Source organism: Mesoplodon bidens, assembly GCF_964165515.1.
Source record: "Mesoplodon bidens genome assembly, contig: HAP1_SCAFFOLD_627, whole genome shotgun sequence".
NCBI classification, from domain to species: domain Eukaryota; kingdom Metazoa; phylum Chordata; class Mammalia; order Artiodactyla; family Ziphiidae; genus Mesoplodon; species Mesoplodon bidens.
The window spans coordinates 98477-114396 of NW_027672049.1; the positions used below are offsets into that span (position 1 = coordinate 98477).

The following is a 15920-nucleotide window of genomic DNA, read 5'->3' on the forward strand; positions in this document are numbered from 1 at the left end:
GTATGGTACTTGAATTGTAGTGAGACATTAAAATTCCCCCCCCCAAAAAAATCTTTTTCTTTATACTTATAAGGAAAAAAAATGTAGATTCATTTTGGATAAGATAAAGAAAATTTATGAAGTGATAAATCTAACCTGAGAAAGTAGAAAAGAACGCAGTACACAGGCTCTGAGCATTCTACTCACAGAAAATATTGTCCTGTTCTTTTGCAATATGGACTTGTTCCCCTGTCCCTATGTCTGTCTCTTCCCCTCTCTGTTTCTGCCCCTCTTGTCTCTCTCCCTCACACATACACACATTCACTCCCCTACAAAAAAAACCCATTGACTAAATGCTAATTGGCAGGCACTGTGCTCAAACTGAGGCTACAGTGGTGAGTTAAAAACAGAGATAATTTTTCCATCCTCATCAAACGTATATTCCAAGATGGAGAAAGTGAATACTAACCAAAGAGTCACACAACCATAATATTGCAACCACAACTAACAACCATAACCACTGAGTTAAGCTAAGCAAGCCACTATTGTCAACTTTCTCTCAACCCTCAGTAGAGTGTGTTCCACTTAAAGGCCTTGAGTAAGTCAATATTCTGTTGAGAAAATCCAGGAAATTTCTCAGTCTTCCACATCTGAAATTATGCAGTTTGGAATGTCAGGAACAAGAGTGAGGGGAAAGGTCATTCAGAACTGCAACTAACCAGTTGCTCTCTTTCTGACTGCTGCAATAACCTCCTGGTCTATCCTGTGTTTACTCCCATTCCTCTGGCCTGTTCACAGAGCTGCCAAAGTGGTCCCTTAAAATTTAAGCCTGATTGTGCCACTCTACACTCAAAATCATCCAGTGAATTCAATTTAATTACAATAAATACAAAGTTCTCACCAAGGCCTCAAAGTCCCTTTTGATCTGTTCTCCCCTCCTCCCATGTCTCTCTTGGCCTCATTCCTACCACTCTCCCCCTTGTTTTCTGTAATCCAGCCAAACTTGCTTCTTCTCCAGCTTTTACTAAAACACTACTTAGTAGACAAACAATTTAATTTAAATTGGGCAAAAAATTTAATAAGACACTTAACCAAAGAAGACACAGGAATGGTAAATAAGCAACATTTAAAGATGTTCAGCATTATCAGTCATCAAAGAAAAATTAAAACCACAATGCAAATAACTTCACATCTACTAGAATGACTAAAATTAAAAAGATCGATAGCATCAGATGTTAGTAAGGATGGAGAACAACCAGAAGTCTCATACATTCCTGAAGAAAATGTGAAATGAGGTACTACTTTGGAAAACAGTTCGGCATTAATACAACCCCCTAATTTCACCCCCTAGGAATTTAAATGAGAAAAATATGTCCACACAAAATTTGTACATGAACGTTCATAGAAACAACTTTATTCATGATTGTGAAACTGAGTAGGATCCTGTGGGGCCTTCCCTGTGACAGACTCCCAGTGTTCCCTGCTTCTTGTTTGTAGAACAAAGCTTTAGTCTCCTAGGCCTCCCTTGATTTCCAGAGAGCAGTTAATGATTACAGAACTGACAAAATTCAGAAACAAAGGAAAAGCAGTCAAGCAAGAAAAGTAACAATAGATTGAAAAACAGTGTTGTCTATATCCCTTTCTCCTCAAGGGATATAGATAACAGTCTGACACATATCCTTGATGTGGTGCTCCAAGGACAATGGTGCTTCAAGGACAAAGGACAACCCTCTCTGAAAAAGTGTCAGCGTTACACCCCTTATCAGACCCTTAATTGCCCTCCCCACCATGTTGTGATGGTTATGAAATTCCTGAGCCCAGCTGGGCGATGAGACCTGTCCCAAATAAGAAAAGGCATCTTCCCTGTCCCACTGCCACCCTATAGAAGGAAAGTATATGTGCCTCGACCAATTAGTAAACGAAATTTTCACCTTGGAGCATTCCTTTGTTTTCTGGCTATAAAAACTGATCAGTAGCACATGTTTGGGGTCCACTCCCCCAGACTACTAGGAAGTCAGCCTGCTGTTCTGGCAGAGACACTTTCCTCTAATAAATTCTATCTTCTTTACATTCTGCCTTGTGTCTGGAAATTCTTTTCCAACCCACGTATGGACCACGACACTTGAGCGTTTTTTGTAGACACTAAGGCTCTCCACCTGATGGAGGATTTGACTATGTGCTGATCACAAGCATGTAGGTCCCAGACTGGTTGGAACAAGAAGGCTGATGATTAAGGTTCCCAAAATATCACCCTGTCACCTCTCCACCAACTAATCAAAAGAATGTCCATGAACTGATAATTCACCCTGAGACCCTCACTCCTAATGTTGTCTTTAGAAACACTTGCCCAGAAGTCTTCAGGGAGTTTGGGTCTTTTGAGCATTAGCTGCTTGTTATCCTTGCTTCGCATCCTGCAAATAAACACTGTACTTTCCTTCACCACACCTGGTATCAGTAGATTGGCTTTGCTCTGCAGTGGGTGAGTGAATCTGTGTTTGGTTTGGCAATAATTTTGGCAACCATGAAGGGGCCACCATCCCTAGTAGGCATCTCAACCATAGCACACCGGCCCCTGACCAGTGGCAGCTCATGGATACTACTCAGCAGCTGCTTGAGCACCTTTGTCTCAGAGATGGCCCTGAACACTTGCCACTGACCAGGCATCATTGGCCCATGGCACTTTTGATTTCTGTGGTAAAGGGAAAAAGACACATGCTTTGCTGGTTGAGATTTCTCTAGTAAGTAGTGGAACTAGTGTGTGATAATACCAGGGTATTCATTCTCTTAGCCATTTGGGTCTGTCAGTGGCTAACCATTTCTTGGGATTTTCCCTTTTGGGCTGAGGAGTTTGAAACCCTGAGAGACTACATTTGTTTGTTTGTTTGAGATTTTAAGATTACCAGCCATAAACAACTGAGAATGGGTAATCAGAGCTCTGTTTCATCTTATATTCCCTACGGTGTATTTTGCAGAATCGGGAAATTCTTAGCTCTTAGTTTCATGGGCTCATACCCATGAAAAGGAGAAGGTGATATTTTTCTAAAATCATGTGGTCACAGTATTCTTTAGGCTCTGGAGAATAATGACCCAGATGGGGCACTTTTTGACATTCTAAAACTTGTTTTTGCATATGAAGAAGCTGGCTTGTTAAACGTGTCTCTTCACTATTCTGACCAGAAGGAAACAAATCTTACTAGGAGGAACTTACATTTTTCTCCCTGTGCCTTTGAAATGTAAATGTTCTACCCTGGGCTCTAATGTACTCTCACTCACTCTTGTCTATACCATCGCCAATTCCTGAGACTGAGGGGGAAAAAAAGGGAGAAGAGTCCTTTTTAAACTCAGGCAGGAAAACTGTGAGATCTCTGTTTGTCTGGAATGTATGTATGTCCATGTGTACATTATAAATATATCTCTTTTCCTTTGGATGGTATTATCAAAGTTAGTTTGTAAATGAGCTCTATTTAATTGACTTAAAGGAAATTAAGCACTTACAGAAATTCTCAGAAATATAAAAGAAACTAACTTGAATGAATTTCAGATTCATGTGATCTGAAAAATATTCAATATTAAATTTGGGATAATGGCTGACTTGGTCTAATGTCTCATAAAGTTTTCTTGGGTAATCTAAACATAATTTTTGAGAACAAGTGAATAAAATAGAGGTAAATGAGACAAGAGTTTTTAGGTGAACTCTGGGAATAATTATGTTTTAGGAATGTCTACTTAAAAATAGCTTTTCTGGACGTTTTAATAACTTGAAATTTTAGAGTTTAACTAAATTAAGCTAAATGATGAGAATTCATTGAATATCGAGGTCTTTTCCAAATAAAATAATATACTGAAATATTAATTACTAAACATTGGCTTCCTTTTACAGAGAAAGTAAAGATATTTAAGACTATTAATAAATATGTTTGGTGTCACACAGAGACATTTTCCATAAGAAAGCACATATTTTTAGAAATTATAAATAGCATTTATTTATAAATTTGCCAATCTACAGAATGCTAATGTAAAGAACAGCTCATAATTGCTTACTTCTTAATTTTCACTAGGAATTTAGGTTTTTAAGACTTGAGAATTCTAATTAAATATGTAATTAAAGCCACTAGAAATAATGAGAACATTTTAGTATACAGGGTAATAGGATGTGTGTTTTCATTAAAAGAAGGTATGAAGAATAGGAATTTATTTTGTTAAAGAAAAAGGAAGTAATTTTCTCTTAAAGCTGGTTATTTCTAAATAAGAAATAAAATAAAGGGCAAGTTAATATGATATAGAAAGTTGTAGATTTCTGGGGAAAAAGTCATCTTTAGAAAGAAATTCTATGTGTTGTCAGGACTCACTAAGATTAGAATGAATTTAATTGAGTAAATGAATTTTAAGCTTAAAAGTAAAGTGGTACAAAAACTTAAAATTTTTTTCTCTCTCTGTTAAGAGAAAAAAGTTTTCTTGGAATATTGATTTGCTTTTGATTACAGATGGTAAATTTTCTTTACCTTTTAAATAATCTGTTATAACTTTCTGTACTTGCTTTTAAAATCTTTCATTGTAACTTTGGTTAAATGGATAAGCATTGTTTCACAGTGATCTGTAATCCTATTTGACCAAGTGTCTTGAAACTTTTTAACATTTTGGATAAACTTCTCAAAGATAGAATCCTAATTAAAGATATTTTGACCTCTAGATAGCTTTGGGATGTTTCAGAGGACCCCTAAGTCATCTCAAAGAGAGATATTAAACTAATTAGGATTATTTGGTATGTTATGGGAGGCACTGTCAATTGATTAGAGATAAATGTATCTCCAACCTTCTTAGGTTATACATTTAGATTACACTAAATATCATTAATATAGATATTCTTATGTTATATGAAATTAAATAAAATTTCTAAAATTTGAATATGTCAAATTTGTATGTTACAGAAGTAAACAAATTTTTTTTTGTCAATTGCATTTTAACCAGCTCTTTAACTGTGTCTTTTTAAGTCTTTTTATCATTCATAGATGCTTTTGCAAAAATGCTTCATCTTCAGGAAGATTCATACTAAAGACTTTCTGACAAGTGCAGGTTTCTGATAACTTTCAAATCATACCGTTGAATTGGGTAAGAAATTAAAGAATTCTAATGGAAATCCCGATGGTTTCATAAAGGTTAAGGCTGCAAACTGTAAACAGCTCAAATGTTCATCATCAAGTGAATGAGTAATTCACATCAGCAATAAAGGGGAATGAAATATTAATATACATAACATGGATGAATCTCAAAACATGCTGAGTGAAAGAGAACAGGAACCAAATACACACTGTTAGATTCTATTTATGTAAATTTGAGAATGGGAAAACTATAGTCACTGAAAGCAAATCATCATATCGCTTTTGTAGGAAGGTGAGGATTGACCACAAAGGAGCCTAAGGAAACTTTCTGGGTAATGGAAATTTTCTGTATCATGATTGTGGTAGTGATTACACAACTGTATATATTTGTCAAAATTTATCTAACTGTGCTATACACTTAACATGAGTGCTATTAGTTGTATGTAAATTGTACCCCAATAGGGGTGATTAAAAGGAAATATATATTATGTATGACATATAAATATATGTTTACATATATTACATATATATCATGACAATAGAATAAAATACGTTCTTAGTGATTAAATTGCCATTTAGCCAACATCCAGAATGCCAAACATCCTTATTTTTTTCTTGTTTTTCCTTTCTCTAACCTTTCAAAAAGCATCATTTTTAATAGTCACATCAACATTGCTGATTAGATTTGCAGTAATTTGAAAACACAGAAGACATTCCTTTTAAAAATATAAACAAAAGCTTCTTTCATCTGCTCTCTAGATCTTTTTATTCTTATGCCACATTCTTTACACCAGTTGACCAATTGAGTTAGGCACTCATTTACTTTTTCACAAATCTTTGTTGTGTTTCTGCTAGTTCTGCATTAGGGACTATTAAGGAGGAAAACCACTGACACAAAATGGTTTCATTTGTGCTGAAGCCCACGATACCACGCATATATTTAATACCTAACCTACTTGCAATTTCGACCTTCACCAGAAATGTTATCTTAATTCTGAAATCTGGAATCTTCCGGTCAGCACCAATGTGGTAATCTATCACAGGGGCCCTCTCCATCTCCCCCAACCCAAGAAGAAGAGGCAATCTGCAAGATAAAACTCAAGGCTTCCCTTCCCTACAAAGAGAAGATAGTACTGGTCCCAAATAACCTTTTTTTCTTTTGCTAATGACTTTCTTGCCCACCCTCCTTTCTATAAAAACCTTCCACTCTGTGTAACTTCTCAAAGTGCCCTTCTATTTACTAGATGAGATGCTGCCCAATTCATAAAGCATCAAATAAGGCCAATCAGATTTTCAAATTTACTCAGTTGAATTTTGTTTTTTAACAAGACATGACCTTAAACAAGACAAACATTGCCCCTGTTTTCATCTCAGGTGGCCTCAGCCTGCAGCTGCTTGAAGCAGGATTTTGGTTCCTGGCCAGAGATTGAAGTCAGGCCGGGGCAGTGAAAGCACTAAATCCTAGCCACTAGACCACCAGGGACTAGTGGCCAGTGACAAGGTCCTGGCCTGTTTGCTGTGCAGAAATGAATGTCCACAGAGATGGAAAGTAGTGAAACAAGTAGAGTGTTTATTAGGAGGACAAAGAATACATGTGGATAGACACATGGGCGGGCTCAGAGAGAGAGTTGCGCTCGCAGGGTAGTTTGAATCACTTTTATGGGGAATTTCTTCCAGGTTTCCTTTGACCAATCATCTTGCTTTGCCTGGTTCTGAGTCCATATTTGGTATACCTCAGGGTCCTCCCGTGTTCATGTGCATCTCTTAGCCAAGATGGATTCTAGCGAAGAGGCCTATGGGTAGTTGACATCACTTACTATGGGGTGGTGCCCTCTCCCTTTCTGACCTCCAAGGAACCCTTCTGCACATGTGTAGCTGGGAAGGTCTCCTTGACTACGAGAATGAGGAACATCTCATCTTTTATCTCTTATCTGGGCAGGGCACAGCCTCCTTTCTCGATTGCCCTGTTATTGATATTTTGGAGTTTCTGTCCAGAGGGAATGAACTCCTGCTGCTTACCCTGGGGCCCATCTATCTCCTGCCTCACTTTCACAGAACTCACAATCTGCTGTGAGAGACAGTCAGAATATGAGCACACACACACACAAATAATTTTAAAGCCCGATAGATTTGAAGTCAATAGAAAAGACATTGAGGGCTTCCCTGGTGGCACAGTGGTTAAGAATCCGCCTGCCAGTGCAGGGGACACGGGTTCAAGCCCTGGTCCAGGAAGATCCCACATGTCGTGGAGCAACTAAGTCCGCGAGCCACAACTACTGAGCCCGCATGTTGCAACTACTGAAGCCCATGAGCCTAGAGCCCATGCTGCGCAACAAGAGGAGCCACCACAATGAGAAGCCCTCACACCACAACGAAGAGAATCCCCTGCTTGCCGCAACTAGAGAAAACCCACGCGCAGCAACGAAAACCCAACGCAGCCATAAATAAATAAATAAATAAATAAATAATTTTAAAAAAAAAGAAAAGACATTGAAAAAGAAATGGGCCTCCTTTTGATAAGGAAGTCAGAGGTTTCTCTGTAACTTCTTTTGAGAACAATAAGCCATGTCTTTTCCTTCTTCTACATTTTCTCTCCCCACTGCTGACCCCAACAAAATGCTGCAGACAGAATTTGCACTCAATAGATTACCTTTTAAATTGATGTAAAAGTATAAAGTATATTTAAGTGCATTAAAGTATGGAAGGGCATACATTTGGAGCATAAAAGCTCAGTACCTGCTGGAAATATCACATAATTGATGAATATAAAACTAATTATATAATAGGGAAATTAAAAAGAAATTTCAGGCTGTGTAGAGACTAAATTAAGAGAACAATATCATATATAATGGCTGAATATTTTGGCATTTGAAATTGGAATTTAAAAAATAGATAAGAGAGGAAGAAATAGGAGTCTTAATTAATAACTGAAGGACAAAGGGGGGATAGGTAGCTTATTTAGCTTATTTCTGCCTTTTTAGTTGCAGAAAATATCAGTCTTGAAACCAGATATGGTTGCCATGTATTAGTTCTGCACAAAGTGCTAGGATGAGTTTCCCCACACCCACAGTTTGGGGATAGTGCTTTACTCATAACTCATCTTTCATGCATTTGCCTAAATTCTTGTGGAATACAGCTGGACTTGCAGCTCATAAATGTGACCTTTGGATGTGTTTTAAACACTACTGAACTCCATTTTAATTTTACATAGTAAAGCCTCTGGGCTCTATTTACTCTTTCATTATATAACATTCATTTATCTTATGAAAAACGCTGTGATTCACTGTTGGTCTAGCATTTTTTTTTTCACTTGTTTGGATGATTTTTAGAATCCAAACTGTATTGTTATTTACCTTGGAAAACAGAAACACTTTCGGGAGTCAGTTCTCTGAGTCCCAAACCCCTCACCTGACACCCTCTTGTGGTGCTGTGCCCTGGGGGGAGGATACAGCAGGATCTGCAGGTGGAGAGGCCTAGAGAGCTGAGGGTATTATGTGTCTGGTTTATCGCCAAGATTAGTCAAGCCCCAAATTATAGTGTTGAGGGAGAAAGTTTTCACGTAATGAGGTATGGGGAAGTCATTTAGGCTTATACACGGTTCAGTCTAAACTTTGTGTGAACTGAAAGAGCCTGTCAAGCACACACAGCACATCTGCTTTAACCATTAAGGAAAAGAAATGTCTGATTCAAAAAGAAGGATAAGTGACTCCCTTCTTACGATGCCCATGTTCACACCCTCTCGAAGACGAGGCTCCTTTCCCACGTGCCAGGACCCTACTGTCTCACTAGACATGTCCTCAATCTGTCTCTTTTGAAATCTTTAAGGAATAGACCCCTGTCATGTTGGATGTATGTTCTTTGTTCTGATAAAGTATAAGACTACCATGCTTCAGTGGAGAAGTTCCTTAGAGCCTTTTGAGGGGCTGCCTCCCAGATTATAGCCCTCAGCTTGGCTCAAATAAAACGATTTTCTGTTCCTATTATAAATTCTTTATTATTTCCCTCCACAGTGTGTTATTCCTTATGAAGTCCAGCTGTTCTAGGCTGACACCAAGCCACCCTGAAGCAGCCATCGTGTCTTCATTGCCTCTCTCACATCTGGGTCCTTGAAGGTTGCTGAGATCACACTTGCTTGTCTGTGTCCATGGAACCCAGGGCAGAGCCCAGGTCCTCCCACCAGCGCCCTGGATTCTGGTACCAAACCCAGGAGAAGGTGTGCTCTAGTTATATCAGCCTCACCTGGCACCAAGGCCAAGATCGTCATGTGTTTTTTCCCAGACTTCTTCTGTGGGAAAGGGTTTTGGGACGTTTTGTTTTCCCTAGTTCACCCTAGAGAGATGCAAGGAGGAAGTCTGATGCAGACTTTCCAGCTTACAAACATCTGAGGGCTGTGTCTCAGGTCAGGATCAATGTTCCCTTTTCCATGGGCATTCAAGTCAGTGAGGCAGCCTGACTTGAGGGCCAGGACTCTGCCTCTGTAGTCCTGGAGGTGATGGCTGAGGGCTGGGGACAGGGGCGCTGCAGTTCTGCCCAAGGGGAATTAAAGGCCAGAAAGCCCTGGTTTCTGCAGGAGTCTGATAATTGTCTGGAATGTATGCCAGTTAATTTCTTTATCCTATTTATTCATTATTGTTATTTCTCATTGTACTTTGGGACTCAATTTTTTATTGTTATAGAAATCCAATGTTTTCAAAGATTCTCCCTCAAGGATTCTACTGTTAACATTTTTCATTAAGAGAAATGCCTGTCTATTCCAATCTTTCTTTCCCTCCATTATTTACTGTGTCTTTTCTAGGTCTTGTCCTTGTCTCCTGGGCCACAGTCAGTAATGTCTCCACTTATGTATTCTGAGTGTGTGATCATTTGGTCCAAGGGATTCTGCTGAATGAAGTATAAATTCTGATATCTTTCTCTTGCAAACTTTCAAAACCTACAAATAAAATGAAGATATGGGCAATATAAAATGAAAATATGATTTTCCATTCTTATTAATATCTATCCCTATATTTCAATAGAATTCAATTATTGGCCCCTGGTGACTATATTTTTCAAAAGAATTCCCTAAATAATTACCAGTAATTCACTACTCCAATGTAATGTAGAAGATATTCTTAGTGTATTCTTCAAATTCATGTTGATGGAATGCTCAAGTTCCCTATATCAAATTGAGCTCCTATATTCCCTCTGAATAATAAAACTAAGATATGTTTGCTAAAGATTGTTGAAAAACAACATTTTAGCTTGACATGGACAGTACAAATATAGTATCACTAAGGGTGAACATTTAGTATATGTCCTGTGGACTACCAATTTCATGTTCCACAATCACAGTCGAACCGTTTAAATACAGAATTATTTCCTAATTCTCTATTATATAAATCTCATTATAAATAACAAGCATTTTAAAAGCTTTAAATTTTTAACTATAGCTCATTAATTTGTACCTTTTCTCCTCTATCAACAAAAATTGACTTTCATGGTTAACTCAGTTAAAAAATACAACAGCACAATAGGAAAGAAGTAAAATATCTCCATTGCCTACAATATATAATAATATATATAAATATGCTGATGAAAAAAACGTGGGTCTGCTCTCCCATGTGCAGTAAAGCAAATCTACTGACACCAGGTTATGGCGAAGGAAAGTGCAGCGTTTATTGCAGGTGCCAGGCAGGGAGTTCAGGTCAGCTAGTGCTCAAAACACCTGAACCCCCTTTCCTGATGGGTTTCATGAAAGCATTTTTAAATACCAGGTGAGAGAGGGGAATCACAGGGTATGTGATCAGCTCCTGCACAATTCTTTGGTTGATGTGAGGTAACAGAGCAGTGTCACAGTGGTTAACATTATCAATCCTCAGGCTCCAGTAAAAGATCTCCTACTTAAAACAGTTTTAAAAGTTAATAAAAATAAACATTAACTGAGTAGAGGGAAGGTATCCTCAATTTCAGAACAGTGTAAAGTCAGCAAATATCACAACTGGTGCACCCCTTGAAGAGACTGATCTTGACTGGTTGCAATTTTTAAGAAAACACATTTGGGTAAAATTAACTCTGCACTTAAAAAAATTGACTCACAGGTTTTAGGTTTTCTAAATGCTCTAAAAGTACTTCTTTTTCCTTTCCAAGAAGGGACTTTCAACCTCCCCCAAAGTAAAAGGGCAGTGCCTCTTATATTGCTTTCTCTCACTGAACACACCGAAGAAAAATTGCATCATGTTGGTGTCTATCTGAATAATGTGCTCAGGGCTCTCCCTGAGTCATTGCATGGTTCTCATTTGCATGTGGGAGCCAATGGGTCTAAGTGCAGGCCACCACAAGATGTGCCACTATGGCATGTGGATTATTTTGAGCTGAAAACAATCAGGCCCAAAAGACTCAGGAAGAGCCTTTGAACTTCCCCCTTACTGCCTAAAATAATTTAAGGCAGGGGGCCTGTCCCAGGAAGAAGCTATCACTAGAGATAAATGTAGTATAATATTAGGTGTGGTAGAACAGGAGGAACATTGAAAAGCCCATTTGATCAAAATCCTCTCTGTGGGGCTTCCCTGGTGGCGCAGTGGTTGAGAGCCCGCCTACCGATGCCGGGGACACGGGTTCGTGCCCCGGTCCGGGAAGATCCTACGTGCCGCGGAGCGGCTGGGCCCATGAGCCATGGCTGCTGGGCCTGTGCGTCCGGAGCCTGTGCTCTGCAAGGGGAGAGGCCACAACAGTGAGAGGCACGCGTACCGCAAAAAAAAAATTCTCTCTGTGGCTCATTGTCTTTGGATGGATCAGCAAACATTTGTTTACCAAACATTAACTCTTTTTAACTTCCTGTGAATTACCTTACTTCCCCTTGAAATTTCAGACCCATACCTCCTTCTGATGCTGAAATTTGGCCTCTGTGCACTGGTATGGAATCGAATTCGGGGGCAGAGTTTGGGTGAAGTAGAAAAGAATAGGTTTATTGTGTTGCCAGGCAAAGGGGGACACAGCAGGCTAATGCCCTCAAAACTGTGTGTCCCAACCTGGGGGGATTTGGTGAGGAGTTTTATAGCAATGGTTCAAGGTCAGGGTTGCTGATAAGGGTTATGGTGTGTTCAGGGCCTGCAATCCTTTAATCTGGCCTCAGGTGGTCTCCTGATGAGCTTCTATGCTTCTCAAGGTTATCAAACTGTGACCTTCTCTCTAGAATGAAGGATGCTTCATCAAGTAGTTAACATCTTCCATTTGTTGGGGGTTTTAGTTCTGTAGAAGAGCTCAGTTATTGGTATATGTTTCCCTTGAGGCAGAACCAGGATCTTGTCCCAAAGCTGCACTATTGTTTCTTGACAGTTCCTCCCTTGTCTCTGCAGCCCCTCCCTTCCCTGATTAGCAACTATTTGACCCTACCCTTTGGAATTCAGGGAAGGTTGTGGAGGCTGAAGCCTAGTCCCTGCAAACAAGAAATGGGGGACACAGAAAGACTTTAGTGCCCAGGAGCCCCACAGGGTCCTGCTCAGTTTCACTTCTCTTTAGTCAAGAATATATATATGTCACCTTGTCTTGCTGTCTTTGGAATTCTTCATACTTACGTGAATTCCCCATGTGCACATAATAATTTAATTTTCTCTTGTTAATCTGCCTTATGTCATTTTCATCGCCAGCCAAAGAGCTAATGTTACCCAAAAACCTGGGATTGCCTCTTGGTGGGTGTCAAGCTGAAAGGCACAACAAAAACAAAGATTGGGAGAAGAAAGGATTTGTTACTTGCAGCAAGTAAAGAGAACACCGGGGGTCTTTCCCAAAGCAGTGTCTTCCTGAACAGCAAAATTGGGGAATTTTTAAGCTAAGGGTATATGCATATTCATGAAGGGGTTTGGGTGGTCCACAGAGTCCAAGCTTTAGTGGACTGAAGTCATGAGGGTCAGAAAAGGTCAATATCATCATTCCTTATGTTCCCAGTTGATCAGGCTAATCTTTACCATTGAAAGAGAACTGGCAGTCTTTACAATTATCTTTGTTATTGTTACTTCTTTTACCTGAAAACAGTCCTTTGATTCTGCATTATTTTGTTCCCTTAAGATCATTAATTATTGAGACCCTTTCAACGGCAAGCATCCTGGCCAGGCTTACATTGCAAAATGGCTTAGGCCAAAAATGACTCCTAGATATACATATTATTAAACTTTTGTTTTATTTTCTCCTGTTAATCAGTCTCACGTCAATTTAATTCTTAGACCAGCTAAAAGTGTTACCTGAAACACTTCTTTTGTTGAGCCAAAAGACACAACCAAGCCAAAGGGCAGGAGAAGGAAGGCTTTATTACTTGCAGCAAGAAAGGAGAACACCAGGGATTTTCCCAAAACGGTGGCTCCTTGAACAGCCAAATTGGGAAAGTTTTAAACTGTCAACTGAAAAAAAAAAAGCACAAACTGAGAGTTGTGAGTTAAGTTTTATTTGGGGCAAAATGAGGACTATAGCCAAGGAAACAGCCTCTCAGATAGCTCTGAGGAACTGCTCGAAAGAGTTAGGGGGAAGGTCAGCATGTATGTGATTTTGGTGAAGGGGGACACATGGAATCAGGGACACATTTTGGCAGAAATTTGCTGCTAGTCACGAAATGGTGGCTGCTAGTCACAAGGAGCAGATGTCTCCATTAATGATTTTAGTGCTTTTCTAGATATGAGAAGATAAAAGAAACTGGGCTCATAAAATCTTCTGAAAATATCTAACTATCTGAAGGCCTGTTCTGCCGGGTTTTCCCAGAGCATAGACTGCCTCATTCCTGATCTCTGTCCTGAATTCCATTCAGGGTGTGTTGAAGGTTGTGAAACAAAATTTATATTTTATGGCAAGACAAGAGAAATTTAAACATAAATTCTTCTCTGCCCTTTGGTCTCCTCTCTCCCCACACTGTGCATTGTGCATCTGCATTATACATTGACCAAACCTCCCCCATAGGCAGGGACACTTGCTCAACCATAAAGAGCAACATTCTCCTAACATCAACAAGACAACTCCCTCCTTAAGAGATACCATTTCTTCTTGACCTTGTAAGGGGTTACATGACCAGCAGGATGGCACTTAGATCTGAATTATGTAAACGTTCAATAAAATGTCATTTGATGTTCAGCCCTCTGTCTCAAAAAAAACTTATACACCTCCCTGGGTTTCTAATGGGCAGAACAGTTTTCAGAGTTTTCTGAGATGCTCTTCCCAGGTTATAATCCTCAAATTTGGCTCAAAGAAAAATTTCCAGTTCTCTTTTAGATCAAGTGATTACTTTTTTGTCAAGGTCAGAGACTACAGTGGCTAGTGACTTCATTCTTATAGAACCAGATGGTAAGGGACAATTTTATTTCACAAGATCATTAATTACTGAGACCTGTTCAAGAGCAAGCATCATGACCAGGCTGAGATCACAAATGATTTAGGCTTAAAATGGCTTCTCTTATGTCAAAAAGTTATATTTGATTCTTTTTCTTTGGGGACCCCCTACTGCATTTGCCTACAGAAGGGCAGAGGAAAAGTTCTTCCTCTCTGACAGTCTTCGTGACTGCCTGGAGAAACAATGATGGACTCAGGAGTTCTTCTCAGCCTCGATGTGCACAGAAATCTTTATGCCTATGGTAAAGGGGCATGGAAAGGAGAGGGTTCTCAATGTGTAGAAGTTCAGATGCTTTCAAAGGCAGGCAATGTGCCCTGCACTATAATGCCTGTTGGGCAGGAAGAAAGTTTCCTGTACCCTTCTAGATTTTTCTGGTTAGTCTAGGAATTAAATTGACATGAGACAGATTAAGATTAAGAGGAGAAAATCAAACAAAATTTAATAATATGTATACATGGAAGAGACCCAGGAGAACTCAGTAAATCTCCCAAATGGCTGAAATCCTCACCTTAAATACCACTTTCAACTAAAGACAAACATGTTGGGTGTAGTGGTTTGGGACTTCAAAGGGGAGGAAGGCAATTCTTCCTCGGACCTCATACATGAAGTCACCATACCTCAAGGGGAAATTCAGCTTGCACTGCAACTTCAACTAAACAACAGTTCTTCGTGTAACACTGCCGGATATTGGAAGATACACAGGCCCCTCGGCCGACCGAAGGCATTCCTTCATTGAGGCCGTTCGCTAGTCGCAGAACACCCTGCTTTAAAAAGTTGATTCAGTTTAGGGCACAGTGGGTAGCTTGTGTCTCTTTTACTTGTTAGAAAACACACGTATTTAGGCTGCGTGTCAATCTAGACATGGCGTCTATAGCGAAAAGCCTGGTTTTCCCATTTTGAAAGCTCCATTCTTGCAGCCGGAAAAAACCTGAAAAACACTGTTGTTGCCGTGTTTCTAGTCCCTGCAGGCATGGCTCTGAGAAAAAAAAGAGTTTTCTCGAAAGAAAGAGGGTGCTTCCAGGTCCTGGGTGGGAGCTCTTCCTGCCCTGCTCTAGAGCTAAGGGGAATCTCAACGGGGGCCCTAGCCTCAACGTAAGGTCTTGATTTGGCATCCAGAAGGGTAGGCGTGAAGCAGGTTCCCTGAGGCCTTTAGTCGCAGTTCTGCACTCGTTTAACGGCAGTAAGTGTCTAGAGACTCGTGGCCCCGTCGCATCAGCGCCAGTTTCAGGACAAGAACTCTGAGGACCCGCCGGCTCCCCTGGGCTTGCTGGGCCACACTCAGACCCGTAGGTCCTTCAGGGTGCCCCAGGGTAGGCCGAGGGAAGGGTAACACACTGCAGTCTACCTTGGGGGAGCTAGATGTTGATGTTCCAACTACCAGGTTTTTTTTTTTTTTTGCAAAAACCCCTAAATATCCTGAGCCCTCCCTTACCTCTTCAGAACAGTCCCTCAGAGCTATCTGAGAGGCTGTCTCCTGACTTAAGTCCTCAGTA

At 39.9% G+C, this 15920-nt stretch overlaps 1 long non-coding RNA gene across 1 annotated transcript in view; it reads right to left on the reverse strand.

Annotated features, from left to right (window-relative positions):
- The window catches only part of LOC308610676, a 105527-nt gene that overhangs the window by 24638 nt on the left and 64969 nt on the right, over positions 1-15920 (reverse strand). The window lies entirely within an intron of this gene.